The sequence below is a fragment of the Nothobranchius furzeri genome, chromosome 14 (genome assembly GCF_043380555.1).
Source record: "Nothobranchius furzeri strain GRZ-AD chromosome 14, NfurGRZ-RIMD1, whole genome shotgun sequence".
Taxonomy (NCBI): domain Eukaryota; kingdom Metazoa; phylum Chordata; class Actinopteri; order Cyprinodontiformes; family Nothobranchiidae; genus Nothobranchius; species Nothobranchius furzeri.
This window is the reverse complement of record NC_091754.1, coordinates 56,779,169-56,793,612: the sequence shown is the minus strand read 5'-3', so window position 1 is coordinate 56,793,612 and position 14,444 is coordinate 56,779,169.

The window sequence follows — 14,444 nt, the reverse complement described above, 5'->3', positions numbered from 1 at the left end:
AGGCAGCTTATGGTTCTGTATTCGCACGGTGTGGCATACCACCAGATAACAATGGCTAGCCTGAGGGAAGGTTAGTAAGGCCTGCGCCAGTTTGTATTTTTCCGTGTCAAAGCAGGCCTAACCAAACTTAACAGGTAGTCGAAGGTCCTGCGAGACATTTGAAAATGTTGATACCACTCATCTCCAAAGTTTTTCAACGCGTTTGACCAGAAAACTTCGCCACTTGGTTGTGAATGTTTCCATATACGCCGGATAGCTCGCTCCTGTAGCATGCAGCGAACCATGGCAGCTCGCCTCCTACGGTACCTTCTCCTAGACGCGCGACGGAGCACTTTACACCGCTTCCGTGATTCCTTTATTAACCATTGAGCTTCATCATCCATGTTTCTTTTGTGTCTTCGTGTGCGCAGAGTTATGCTTAACATAAGTCCGATCAGTGAGAGGAACTCTAGCTCAACGTCGGCCATGTTTGACTGAATAACTTTGTTTGGAGAAATGACGCATGTACGCCCGCCGCACTACGTTTACGCAATATCCAGGTACAGCCTTCCCGCCCCCTCCCCCTCAGACATCTGGAACTTTTCCCTGCTGTGTGAAGGCAGCCGAAAGGGCAAGTTCAGGTACAAAAGTGGTGTGTCTGAAAACACAGTTCTGGTTAAAAACTGGACTGAATTGTCCACACATATTCCAGAATGTCTATCTGAAAAGGGAACGCCTTGGGATTCCCCCGGAGGAGTTGGCCCAAGTGGCTGGGGAGAGGGAAGTCTGGGCCTCTCGCCTTAGGCTGCTCCTCCCGCGACCCGACTCCAGATAAGCGGATGAAAATGGATGGATGGATGCCTTTAAAACCACAACAACAAGAAGTGCTAAGATGTTCCTTGGCCAGCCGTGAGACATAGTCTCTCCAGCGTGTCCTGGGTCGTCCTTTAGGTCTTCTCCTAGTTGGACGTGCTTGGAAAACCTCATCAGGGAAGCATCCTAATCAGATGCCTGAGCCTCATCAACTGGCTCCTCTCGATGTCGAGGAGCAGGGGCTCTACTCTGAGCCCCTCCCAGATGACCGAGCTTTCATGTTGAGCTTGAACATAACATCTACATATGATAGCTTCCAGTCAGGTTTTTGTAGAGCTCATTCTACTGAAACAGCTCTTCTTAGGGTCTCTAATGACCTTCTGACTCACAGTGATGCAGGGGACTGTTCTGTTCTGGTCCTGCTGGACCTGACTGCAGCCTTTGACACTGTTGACCCTCACCTGCTACTGGAGAGGCTCAGAGACTGGGTAGGCCTATCAGGATCTGCTCTGGAGTGGTTCTCCTCTTATCTCTCTGAGCGCTCCTTTTCTGTGGCTGCCTCCAAGTTTAGGTCCTCCACCACCTCTCTTACCCGTGGTGTCCCACAAGGTTCTGTGCTGGGGCCTCTGCTCTTCCTCCTCTATCTGCTTCCTCTTCAGCACATCCTGAGCTCCTTCAAAGGAATCTCCTATCATCTTTATGCAGATGACATCCAACTGTACATCTCCTTTAAGCCCCATGAGATGTCTAAGCTGCAGATGTTACACACCTGCTTAGACTCTATCAAAACCTGGATGGTGGGAGCGTTCTACAGCTGAATGAAGATAAGACTGAGATCCTCATCTGTGCCCCAGACAAGCTGGTTCCCAAAGTCAGAGACTCTCTTGGTCAGCTTGCTTCTCACACCAAACCTTCTGTCAGGAATCTTGACGTGACCTTTGACCCAGCTCTCACCCTGGATTCTCATGCCAGTTCTCTTGTTCGCTCTTCCTTCTTCCATCTCAGGAACGTTGCTAAGCTGAGTCCCATTCTGTCCCGCTCTGAACTTGAGACAGTTGTCCACACCTTCATCTCCTCACGCTTAGACTACTGTAACTCTCTTTTCACATGTCTGAGCAGAACCTCCCTGAACCGTCTACAGGTGGTTCAGAATGCCTGTGCTCGGCTTCTGACCAAGTCCTCCAAACACACCCACATCACCCCGCTTCTCCTCCAGCTTCACTGGCTGCCAGCCAACTTCAGGGTTCATTTCAAGATCCTGGTTCTGGTCTATAGGGCCTTACATGGACAAGCACCATCTTACATTGGTGATCTTCTTAGTCCCTACACCTCCAGCAGGTCCCTGAGGTCCAGTGATCAAAGCCTACTGGTTGTGCAGCACCAGGCTAAAGACCAAAGGTGACAGATCATTTGCTGCTGTGGCCCCCAGACTCTGGAACTCTCTCCCCCTGAGCCTGAGATCAGTGGACTCAGTGGTCTCCTTTAAATAGCAGCTGAAGACTCACTTGTTCAAGCTGGCTTTTGTATGACCTTCTTCACCACTCTCTCTTTATTCTGCTCTCCCCACCTATTCCACCTTCCTCAGGATCCACTGATTTCCCTCTTTCCTGTTCACTCTCTCTCTCTCTGTCTCTCTCTCTCTGTCTCTCTCTCTCTCTCTCTCTCTCTCTTCATTTTATTCACAATTGTCTATTTTTTGCTCATTTTAAATATATTGTTAAACTTTTTCTAAATGCTTTTTATATTTTTACATTTTTTTGTTTTTGTGAAGCACCTCGTGATTTTTATCTTGAGAGGCGCTATAGAAATGATATTTTCTTCTTCTTCTTTCTCAGCTTTTATTTAAATTTTAGCAAAAGGTGTCATGTCAACTGTTTTTCTCCTGTTGAGATATATATATATAGTATACAGTGTGTGTATATATATATATATATATATATATATATATATATATATATATATATATATATATATATATATATACAGTATTTATGTATTTGTATATATTTATTTGTGTGTATATATATACACATACACACACACATATATATACATATATTTTCTTTATTTATCTATTTATTCATATAAATAAATATACATATATATATATGTATATATATATATATATATATATATATATATATATATATATATATATATATGTATATGTATATATATGTATATGTATATATATGTATATATATATATATATATATGTGTGTGTGTGTGTGTGTGTATACACACACACACACACACACACACACACACACACAAACTCCAATTCTTGTTTGGCTCTTTGTAATGTTGAAAGTAAGAAAACTAGCCTAATCTTTTGCCTCGCATCACCTGTTTCTTCTATTCCATCCTGGTTTCATTCAGCAGGATTTATTCAGATATTTTATATCTGTGTTCGTTCCTCAAGCGTGAACTAAACACCCACCCTGCTCTCTGCAGCAGACAAAGGGAGAAAAAGCACAATGAGCCCAAGAAAGACACACATATCTATGCTGAGGGGCCTGTTGCTTCATAAACCATTAGCAGCAGATGTATTCTTAGGATATGTGATATTTTATTACTCGGGGACAGCTTGAAGGATTGTAAAAGCATTTCTTCAAAGTCTCCTGCAGGGGAGTTTGTTTTGGAAAGATATATCTTTTAGGGGGATGGATTTTCATTTTATTTAAGACTTCAAGGCATCCCAACCCTAACTATAATTACATTTTCATGGTAGTTCAAACTGAAGATGAGACCAAACATTTTATACTGTAAAAAATATTCACCAGTAAAAACAGAAAATTCACATTTTTCTCCCCTTTTTTTATTTCTTTTTTTGTTCTGACTTATTGGTTATAAAAGATCTTTTAGAAGTAAAAACAAAAGTAATTAAAGTGCCAGTGTGTAGTTTCCTGGCTCATGGGGGCAGTACACACATAAATACATTTCAGGGTAGTTTCACACTGACGCCAGTTTAAAACAGCACCTCGGTAAATGTTACCCGTGGAGCAGAAAGCGTGTTATCTCGGCGTGACTCTTCAGACTTTGATGGTTCCTTCAGTTAATTCCAATGAGAGGATAAAATGCCGATTGTAGTTTTCTGGTGGTGAAGGTTCCGGATCTGCTCGGGGTCCTGTGCCTGCAGATGACATCAAACTACGGCAATACCACTTGGCCAAAACATATTGCATCTTTATTCTGATTCTGTTCTTTCACATCGGTTTTGAAAAGAGTTTAGCTGTTTTGCTATTAAATTCATGTTTCGTACCACCTAAATGTTTTCTTTATAACTGTAATTTGTTAATAAAACCCCAATATTGTCTTCGTTTTTTTAATGGATGTGGAAATACATAAAACCAACATCAGAATCTGCCAGAATGCACAACAGTTGTTATTTGCGAAAATGTATTTATAATTGGCAGCCCTTTCCACTTGTATAAATGTTGACTTCTGTATAATTTGTTAGTTCTTACATAAATAATTCATTCATTCAAAATATTACTATTTCGCCCAATTTCATCAAAATTAAAGCTGCTCAGGGTCTCCATTTACCAACTGATATTTCGGCTATCTAAACATATTTTCCCCAAGAATAATTTTTTTTAACAATGGGACTATAACCGCAAATTTGTCTGGACCAATCAAAATCGTCTGTGTCAACGTGCTAACGTAACCTTGATAAACCTGGTGTGATGTCATCAAAAGGCACAGGACCCCGAGTCGGCTCACACGCATTATAGCATCTAGTATGGTGTTGCCCAGAGACTCGGTCCCGCTCCCTATGTATTTTAGACTCGATTTTGCAAAGCCGCCAATATTTTTCTGCTCTTGACACAGAGAAGACCACGCGTCTAAAAAATCTAAATTTGATGCCAAAGCTGTTTCAAATGAGACACCACCATCTTGTTGATTTGCTAAGTAGTAGTATCATGAAGTTCTTTCCACAAAATCAGTCTGACATAAAGCAATCTCCCCAGAATGAGCCATTTCAGGGTTCTGACACCTTAAAGCAAATTACTGGCCACACCCACCCATCCTGATTGGCTGCTATGAGGTGAGGAGTTCAGCTATCTGGGAGGGGCCCGGAGTAGAGCCACTGCTCCTTCTGTGTCGACAGGTGGTGGTGGGCGGGTTTATATGTTTATTTTCTTTATTGTGATGTCACAATAAGGAACATTTTCAAAGGCCTCATAGACACAAATGATTCCTGAAACCAGCAATTGACAGAAAACAAATGGGTTTGTTCACCTTTAGAGTGTTTATAGAGGCATTAGTGACACACATCTTTACAATATTGTACATTTCCATTACCCTAAAAATCTAGACAAACTGTAACAGTAGAAAAGAGATGTCAGTCTAGCCGTGCTCCATTATAGCCTCAGCAGGTCTACCATTGGCCAATTTTACGTCCAGTCACAGTGCTCAGAGATTAAATAGCCGTTGCTTATAGAGAGGGCGTCAAAAAGGTAGATTATTTAGATTGTCTACCATTCCTAACTGGAACCTTTTTTCTCCATACATCTTGTCTAACTCGTGTCTTAATAAACAACTTTATTTGAAATCAACATGTCAGACTGCTCTTTCCATAGCCATGCATGACTACATCATGGTGTGTTTTGCTCCGATTGGTCCTAGCTCTGTCCAAATGCATGTGGAGACATTTTGAAAGACAACCGTAGAATTTGCTCCACAACAGAGCTCTGTCTATAGGTCGTGGCCAGACTATTAGCACTTTCACTCTAGTGTCAGCTCCCCTCTGCCTGGACTGGGTTGGGAGTGTTCCCCACGCACAACCGGACTTTTCAGCCCTCGTCCCGAGCTGGCCTGCCTGGAGCCGAACTGGTCCAACACACCCGCTGCCGACTGATTGGCCGGCTCAAATCGCCACCCTACCATTAGGAGGAGCCTCGAATTGGCGGATAGAATCAGCCCGCGGGGGCTTCCTGCACGCACAATTCATTATCGTTCTCCAAGCTGTGGAGATAACTGATTTCCATGTAGAGTCTAAGTTTTACACATGTGAAACATGTGTTTTAAGCATTAATTCCCATAAATAATTTCCATAAACATTTAGTGAAGACACCAATGCATAACTAAAAAGGAAAACAAACCATAAAACTGTCAGTTTATTCTAAGAAGTGAAAGAACAAGATCTTAACTCCAGCCATGCTTTTTTATGCTGAAAGCAAACAGATTGGTGCTTCGGGCTCTACGTGGTTTACTTTGGTTTTGTAGTTTCAGTTTCTCGGTTGGCGGTGAATAGTGTTTTAACGAAGCTGCGTATCTCACATACAGAGTTGTTGGGGCAGCTCAGAAATCTGTTTGCTTCTGCTGGTGTGTGTGTGTGTGTCTTACATAAACACTTTTACAACCCCTAACATTGGCGATATTAGCTCGTAAATCCGAGCCAGCAGACCGGCTGAGTCACTGGCAGAGCAGGTGTTTTGGGGGAGTAAATCATCCTACAGATTCACGTGTTTTGACGGCTTCTACCACCAGAGTTTGTCATCTGGAGTCTCTTGTGACGCCTCTGCACATGTGAATGGATGAAACATCAGAAAATCTATGGGAATCAGAGTTAAACCACGTCTGTTGAGACTTAAACAGACTTGGTGATGAATGTGACGAGAGCAGTCTGGTGGGGATGATCATTTTCTGCTCGCGATGCAACGCCGAGCTGTCGTTCTCCCTGCAGGTTCCAGTCTCACAGATCTGAAGGTTCCCGCTGAGCAGCAGAAGTGCAGCTGCTCATTTAATAACATGTGCATTACATGCATGGAGGGGACCCACCCACCTGCAGCTCTACAAACTGGAAACTACATTTTTGCTGCGATTTGAAAATTTGTCAGCATTGATTATTGTTCATCCAAGACTTGGCATTAATAATGAAGGCAAGTAGACTTGTTGTAGAAAAATCATGGCCCCACGTGTGATTTTAAAGTCTTTTTCAATAAAAGGTAAAACAAGAGAAGACCAGTTGCTTTTTTTTAAAATTATGAACTCACAAAATACGATTTTTTCTTGCCGCAAACCCTTTTTCCAACGTTCGTGATAATTAGAGTTGTTACCTGAAAAGATAATCGGAAGTTCCGTACTTCAAATAGGAAAAAAAAAAACAATCCAAAATGGCCACGTTGTACACAAAAAGGAGGTAGCTTTGATTACCACTGATTTATTTTCACTTGGTTCTCATTACTTCAGTTACTCATGTAGATCTGCACAAACTCAAAAGGGGCTGCATCCTGGGAAGGACGCGGCCTACTCGGTCCATTCCTTCATTGGTGTCATATTTTGGGGAAGGGACCAAACCCAAGACATGCAGAATCATGCACAGGACCACCGTTGAGGATTAAAAAACAAGGTTTATTAATAAAGCTGTGTAACCGGATTACAGGATACAATAAGATAATTAAAAGAAAAAATAAACAAATGGGCCAATAATTAGGTTCGGGGAGAATTGGAGGTTGTTTAAGAATGACTGGAGTCACGGGTATAGCATGAAACGGTTTATATACTAAATTTTAATAATAATGGGAAATATAACACATAAAGATAACACACAAAAACAGATGAAAACAATCGACAATAGTAAAATGCTCGGTATGAGATTTGATCATATGAGTCACAAGTCAGCCGGCGTCAAGTCAAATCCCCACGCTTGGGGTGAAAGTCAGAGTCCGGTGGTGCGATTTTTTCCTACCGCACCGTTGAGATTGTTCACAGAAGAGAGCAGTCTGCTCTTCAGTTACTTGAGATGTCCTGGTTCGTTCAGTGGTTAAGGCTCGCCATCTCCCTCGTCAGGAAGAAATCCAGTTCTCGTTCCAAGTGAGTGATCATAGGAGTCGGGATCAAACCCAAGGAAAAAAAAAAACCCAGCCAACGCGCTCCAACGGTTCCCTCCTACAGAGGATTGGTTCACTCTGTCGTCTCCACACAAATCGCGTTGGTTCCAAGTTCCTAGCTCTTATTAGAAGGAGTCAAGTCCGCCTCTCCCTCTATCTATGCGGCACCCAAATCAGGGTTCTTCACGGCCTCGACCGTTGTTTTTTTTTCTCTCTCTCTCTCTCTCTAACCGCTCAGTCTTTGCTTTCTGTATCTGCGTGCTGCACAGCCGTTTGTCTCTCCTCTCGCTCAGCTGCGTCGCACGGTTTTATTTCGCGGAGGCGGGACTTATTTCTCTCAGCCAATGAAATTTCAGATTCCCACCTGGACCAATAGTATACAGCTTTCCTCTTCTGTTTCTGTTAGGGATGTTCAAGATTCTTGTTTTAACCGATGTTTAATATTAAACTCGTTATTTTAGTTATTCACCCTTCCAATAATTCATTATGAAATTATCTATTAGTTAATTAGATATCTATTAATTAGTATTGTTAATTTCCTTAATTTATATTTTATATTTTATCTAAATTGAGGATGGATCATATTAGTAAGCCAATTAGTTAATACCTCATTAAGGTTCTAGCTTCTGGGTTACATCCTCCCCCATTAAATATCATGCACGTCCCTGTGCATTGTTTCTACGGGGTACACAACTTCTTGAGTAAGAGAGTCAATAAAAGCTTTATTAAGTCCTTGGAAAAGGGACCTAACTACGGTCACTAGTGGATTGCCCAATTGAGAGTAAGTTAGTCTTTGAGGAGGCTGACTACTTCGTTCAGATCTCCTGACATACATCTCTGGTTGCACAGTATCATGCTCATCCGTTTCGGTTTGATTCTCAACTGAGACAGGACGAAGTGAGCTCTCTGTTTCCGACAGAGCTGATGAGCTATTCTCTAAGACTTTGGTCTTTTCAGATGTATGTGTCTGATCGTGTATGATGGGTTCAAAACTTACATCACGTTGCTGCGACTTTAGGACACCATCCAATTGAGGTAGGTTTGTGTTAGTTTCATCCCCCGTTTCTACGTCAGGTAAGTATACTTCGTTTTTTTTCGTTTTTTCAGGTAAGTATGTTGCTGCTTCTTTCACTCTTTCAGGTAAGAATGTTTCGGTGTTGATGCCTTTGTCAAGTAAGGACAATTCAGCATTTTCATTACCAGCTAAGGTTGGTTCCTTGCGATCCCCTGTGTGTAAGGATAGTGTGTTTTGTTGTTGAATATTATTTACCGGTCCTGAATCTGCTATGAGTTCCCTATTTGGCAAGGTGACCGCTATTTGATAGGATGGTCGGTTTAGCACTTGTGGAAGATCAGAGTAATAAAACTCATCTACCTCTTCGTCAAGTGGCTCATCTGGGTCAGGTTCTAAGGCTGAACTCTGTCTTGTATGAGGTCTGCTAGGTTTCGTAACGCGTTCTGTTTCATTTTCTAATGAAGAGAGAAAACCACAAGGCAGTAAAAGATCTCTGTGGAGTGTTCTGTTGGGTCCTTCTCCGTTCTCTGGTTTTACAGTGTATACTGGCAAGTTTTCCATCTGTTTGAGAACTATATACACTGTTTGCTCCCATTTGTCTGCTAATTTATGCTTTTCTCTTAAGCGAAGATTTCGGACTAAAACACGATCTCCCACACCTAGTGTGGACTCACGAATGTTTCTGTCGAACCGTTCTTTGTTCTTCCTCGCTGTTTTTTGAGAGTTTTTTATGACAATGTCATAACTCTGTTCCAGATGACTCTTCAGTTCTTTAACATACTGAGAATGAGTTATAGAGGGCTTGTTCAAATGCGGTAACCCAAAGGCAATATCTATAGGCAACCGAGGCTGCCTACCGAACATTAGCTCGTAGGGAGAGTATCCCGTCACGTCATTTTTTGTACAATTGTACGAGTGAGTAAGTGGTTTTACAAAATCGCGCCAGTGATGTTTCTCAGTGGCTTGTAAAGTTCCCAACATGCTGAGTAATGTACGATTGTACCGTTCAACGGGGTTGCCACGAGGGTGATAAGGGCTCGTTCTGACTTTACGGATACCAAGTAAAGAACAAAGTTCCTTGATTGTACGTGATTCGAAATCCCGTCCCTGATCACTATGAAGACGCTCAGGAAACCCGTAGTGGACTAAAAAATGTTCCCACAGGTTCTTCGCGACGGTGGTGGCTTTCTGATCTTTGGTTGGGATGGACACTGCATACTTTGTAAAATGGTCTGTAATCACTAAGACATCTTTAGTGTTCTTACTGTCTGGTTCTATGGAGAGAAAATCCATGCAAACTAACTCCATAGGTCTGGTGGTGGTAATACTCACCATTGGAGCAGCTTTGTCAGGGAGGGCCTTCCGACGGATACATCTTTCGCAAGTTTTAACTTTGATTTCGATATCACTAGCCATTCTTGGCCAGTAAAAACGGGACCGAATGAGATCTGTCGTACGTTCAACCCCAAGATGCCCCATATCATCATGTAGGCTTTGCATGACTGTTGAACGTAATGAATCAGGCAAGACTAACTGCAATGATGTCTCTGGTCCTAATTGGCGTCTCCGGTACAGTAAATCATTTTGAAACTCAAACCGTTTCCACTCTCTCAAAAGGTTAAGAACCACCGGGGGTTCTGCAATAGTATCAGTTGGCGGTTTATTGTCAGTCATAAGCAGCTGAATGACTCGGCCAATGGTTGGATCTTTCCTCTGCAAGGAGACAAGGTCAGCATGGTTATACTTGGGCACAGCAAAGAAACTGTCACTATTGTCTTCCAACTGGAATAGGTCTGGAATGGCCGCTGCAGACATGGCAAGTGACTGAACTAAACCACAAGGAGAATCAGTCTCATCCAAGACCATGTGCTTTTGGCATGTTGCCTTCACTGCTTCGGCTTGAAGTTGAAGCTCGACTTCTTTGACAGAGGATAAAAGATGAGATCGGAACTCATCTAGTCGTTGGCATTCCTCAGTGAATTTTGAGTTGTCTTCAGGTTTATCATGCAGCCTCCTAGACAGGCCATCCGCGTCAACGTTCTGTGTACCTGCACGGTATCTGATGTCAAAATTATAGGTGGACAACGCAGCTAGCCAACGATAGCTCGTTGCATCGAGTTTTGCCGTTGTTAAGAGGTAAGTTAACGGATTATTATCAGTAATGACAGTGAATGTGTTCCCATACAAATAGTCATGAAACTTATCTGTTATGGCCCACTTTAAGGCTAGAAACTCCAACTTGTGCGCAGGGTACCTAGTTTCACTAGAGCTTAAACCGCGACTTGCATAAGCGATTACCTGTGTGACACCGTTTTGCACTTGGTATAGCGCTGCACCGAGTCCGGTCGTACTAGCATCTGTGTGTACTAGATATGGGAGTTTTGCGTCAGCGTAGCCAAGAACTGGCGAAGTGGTAAGTTTTTCAATAATAGTTTGAAAGGACTTCTCACAGTCTTGGCTCCAACGATTCCCAAAGGGTTCTTTGGGGTTCAAGTACTTTGATCTACATGGTGGTGTTTTAAAGTTTTTCCGTTTGGGTGGATAACCAGCCGTGAGAGATGTTAGTGGCTTGACAATATTTGAGTAATCTTTAACGAAGCGTCGGTAATAACCGGTAAATCCTAAGAAAGATTGGAGTTCCTTCAAAGTCTGAGGCTTCGGCCATGTTTTGAGTGCTTCCACCTTATCTGGATCGGTTTTTATGCCATCTCGAGATACTATATGTCCAAGATAACGCACATATGTCTGGAAAAAACGACACTTATCTGGTGATAGCTTGAGTCCGTATTCTCTAAGCCGTTCAAGAACGTGAGAAAGTCTGGTTTCGTGTTCTTCCAAGGAGTTGGAAAAGACGATCAAGTCGTCTAGGAAAACTAACACTTCCTTCAGATTAATGTCCTTCATACACTTTTCCATAACCCGTTGGAAAGTGCTTGGAGCATTTGTTATTCCTTGTGGCATACGGTTAAATTCATAAAACCCAAACGGGCAAACAAAAGCAGTTTTAGGTTTATCCTTTTCACACATCTCTATTTGATAGTAACCTGACTTGAGGTCCATCACAGAAAACCACTGTGATCCAGCGAGAGCAGAAAAGGACTCCTCCAAGTTAGGCAGGGCATATGCGTCGCGAATGGTTTGCAGATTAAGCTTTCTATAGTCTATACATAGACGTACCTCACCATTCTTTTTCCGAACTACCACTATTGGTGAGGCAAATGGAGACTCCGACTCTCTTATTATACCGGTTTCCAAGAGGGCTTCCAAATGTTTTCTCACGGCTTCATAATCATGTGGATGGATCGGCCGAGATTTCTGTTTGAATGGGGTCTCGTCTTTTAAGTTGATGTGATGTCTTATCTGTTGTGTATGACCAAAATCAAGATCGTGGTGCGAAAACACATCGGAGTAAGTGTTAAGTTTGTTGGTGATCCTCCCTTTCCATTCTTCGGACAAGGGCGAAGTACCGAAGTCAAAACTGAGAGGAGGGTTTGAAGGTGAAGTCTGTTGCTGCGAACTACACGCCGCAAGTACTTTCTGATCACTTTTGTCAGGTTCTGGATATGGCATAACACGATCGGCTTTAACTAACTCAGCGATCACACAGTTAGTGGGTAATGTGATGTCATGGTTAGTTTCGTTTCTTAGTACAACAGGTACTTTGTATGGACCATGTGAAGGTAAGGAAATGAGGCAACAGTCTACAATTATACCCCCTGGTAGAGAACCATTGGTGGGTTGTTCAATGAGTGCATAAGGCTCATGCTTGTTTTGGCTGGGTTGCATAAACCCTTCTAGTAACAGTTTTTTATTTGCAGGGAGAACTTCTTGGGTTCTCCCTCGAAGCTTCACCACACCAACTCGTCCATCTTTGCTTTGTTTTTTTCTGACTGCTAAGGCTTTTAGCACGTGTTGGTACCCATAAGAGAGTGCCTTGGAATCAGGTAAGTTATTGGCAGACAATTGCTCATACAAAGGATCGAGTGTGTTTGTGCCAATGAGTAGTGGTGTATCAGAGTTTGAGCTTATATCCAGAACCACTAACGCAAGGGTAGGTAACTCAAGTCCAGACTGATCGAGCTCTTTTGGAAATGTGACACTTATCTCTATGTATCCTAAATAAGGAACTGCTTGACCGTTTGCGCCCTCGACTTCTAACAGATTACTGATGGGTTTAATTGAGAGGTCAGGTAAGTGTTCTTGGTAAAAAGAATTGGCAATGGTGGTTACCTGGGACCCTGAATCCAGTAAACAATTACATTCAACACTGTTAACTGAGACTGTAGCTGTGCATCGCCCACCCACTAATCTTTTGGGAAGTTTTGGCACTGAATGAGCATGAACTGGCTTGCAAAAAAGTCTCTCTGTCCTTTCCTTAGAGGGACTTGGTTCTACTTTAGCACCTATCTGTCCCACGATAGGAGCTTCTACCGGTTTAAAGGAGGAGACTGAGCAATTGGCTTTGACATCTCCCACTCGCGCTGCTTCTGTCTAAGAGCAAGTCTTTTAGTTGCAACTAGTGCTGGATTTGGCTCGTTGCTACAGCTAGAAGCTATGTGCCCATCTTCTCCGCACTTAAAACAGTATCCAGGCTTTGGTCTGGGCACCACTGCTGTTATCTGCTGAATCTGTTTGGGCTCATCTGGAATTTTAGTCCCCACACGGGGTTTTGACTCTTTTTGAGTTTTCTTTGCCTTTTTATCTGTGTTGTTAACCTTAAGCTGTGCAATTTGGCTCCTGAGCTCAGCGATTTGTTTGCGTAAGTCATCACAGTTATCATCTATTTCCAGTTCACAAGTGTTTTTACTCTGAGAGCATGTTGTTTGCACATTTGAATACACTCTAGTTCGTTGTGCCCCTAAGTGTTGTTTCATGCGTGCTGCTTTAGTAGCCTGTTTGTCTTCTTCAGTGCGCAGTTTGAGGAGAAGTGCTGTAAAATGAGGCGGGTTGTCTTTCTTTTGTTCGAGTTGCAGGTTTGAAATCAGCGAGCTGTCCCAACAGCCTCTGCAAAACTGCTTGAGCAGCTGCTGGTCGGCGTCACTGGAGGAAATTCCATTCCTCTGAATAACTAGGTTTAACAAGGTGTATAACCTCTGAAAGTAATCGGAAGGTTTTTCACCACTGTCCTGGTTTGTGTTTAAGAAGCGAGCAAAGAGCTCGTCGCCGTCTTCGACAGCTGCGTAAGCTGAATCGAGATGTTCAAGGTACGTTTCCGGGTCGGATTTTGGACTAAGAGCTTTAACGATGCTCGCTGCTGGGGCTGACAGACTCTCCACGATTCTTCGTACAATTTGGGACTTGGTGAGTGAAGGATCATTTATGCATAACACTACACTACTACGCCAAGTATCATAGTCAGTTTCAAAAGAAGGGTGTGGAACTCGCCCTGAGAACGGTTTTAGTCTGTATTGTGAAGTAGGCGGAGGGATAACCTCACTGCTTTTAACAATGTGTTCCACAATAACTCGCTGAACCTCAGGTGTGTTTAAAAGATTTGGTGGAATGCAAGGGTTTTGTTTTCCAGTCTCTGTAGGTGGACAATTGTCCTTTGAGTTGTTCATATAGTTAACTTCTGGTGTTAAAGGCAGGGAATATGTAACTTGGTCACTATGGAGCATTGGCTCTGGTTCAGTGACTGGTTCAGATGCATGGGTATCCCTTCCTAAAGATTCCCCAATTTTTGCCAGTTCCTCCATTAGAAGGTCTTTAAATGATTGATTGCTACGCGCAGCTATGTCCCTGAGCTCTGACAGATAGGCATCAGTGGCAGATGTGCTAGATTCTAGACTGTACGCGCTGGC